The 970-nt window shown below is 38.2% G+C and overlaps 1 protein-coding gene across 1 annotated transcript in view; it reads right to left on the minus strand.

Annotated features, from left to right (window-relative positions):
- The window catches only part of LOC103601865 (uncharacterized protein C5orf34-like), a gene marked incomplete at its 3' end in the record, with an annotated part of 11,388 nt that overhangs the window by 2,955 nt on the left and 7,463 nt on the right, over positions 1 to 970 (minus strand). The gene's annotated exons all lie outside the window — the stretch shown is intronic.

Consider the following 970-nt stretch of genomic DNA (forward strand, 5'->3'; position numbering starts at 1 on the left):
CACCAAGTCAAGGGTTAAGATCCCCTTACTGGTCATCTTTAAAAAAAAAAAAAAAAAAAGTGTATTAATAAAATTTAAAAACAAGTCATTTTTCCATGTATTTTTTTCAGTATTTCAATAATCTCATTATTGAATCTCTCACAATTAGATGAATCAACAGCTTTACTAACCTTTAAAATGTAGCCTGTATTCAAACGAATACTTACAGAAACATCTATGGTGGGCCAGGCATTGTGCTATACACTCTGGGAAAAAGCAGACATGGTCCCTGACCTCAGTGGAGATTCCTATCTGGCAGGGATGTTAAATAGTAAATATTTAAGTTTACTATTTGTAAGTGTAAAGAAAGGGAAGTACTGGATGCTATGGGATTGTGTAAGGATCTAACTTGTCTAGGGTCTTCAGGAAAACTATCCTAAAGGAATGAGGCTTAAGCTGGAAATAAGCACAAGTAAGCCAGTTGAGAGAGATAAAGAGAGTGCTGCTGGCAGAGTAAAGAGCAGGAGCAGTGGTGAAAGGTTGGGCAAGCATTCTAGGGATTGCAAGAAGTCCATCCAGTATAGCAAGAGTGGAGAAAGCAAGGGCAAGAGTGGCAAGAGTTGAGGATTACAGATGTAAGAAGGAACCAGGTCACGGAAGACCTGTTAAGCCATGTTAAAGGATAATGGATTTCAACCTAAGGCCAGTGGCAAGTTATTGGGAAATTGTTAATTTAGAAGCACACATATTTTTATTTTTTATTTTTATTTTTTTGGTAGCTGGCTGGTAAGGGGATCCAAACCCTTGACACTAGTGTTATCAACACCACACGCTAACCAAGTGAGCTAACTGGCCAGCCCTGAGAAGCATAAATCTTTTTAGATATATACTCATAATACTGGATTTTCCAGTTTTAACTTGATAATCATTGTTGTTTTTTTTTTGTCTTTTTCCGTGTCCGGCAACGGATCGCAACCCTCAGTGTCGCCCC

Source organism: Galeopterus variegatus, unplaced genomic scaffold, assembly GCF_000696425.1.
Source record: "Galeopterus variegatus unplaced genomic scaffold, G_variegatus-3.0.2 Scaffold3913, whole genome shotgun sequence".
NCBI lineage: Eukaryota > Metazoa > Chordata > Mammalia > Dermoptera > Cynocephalidae > Galeopterus > Galeopterus variegatus.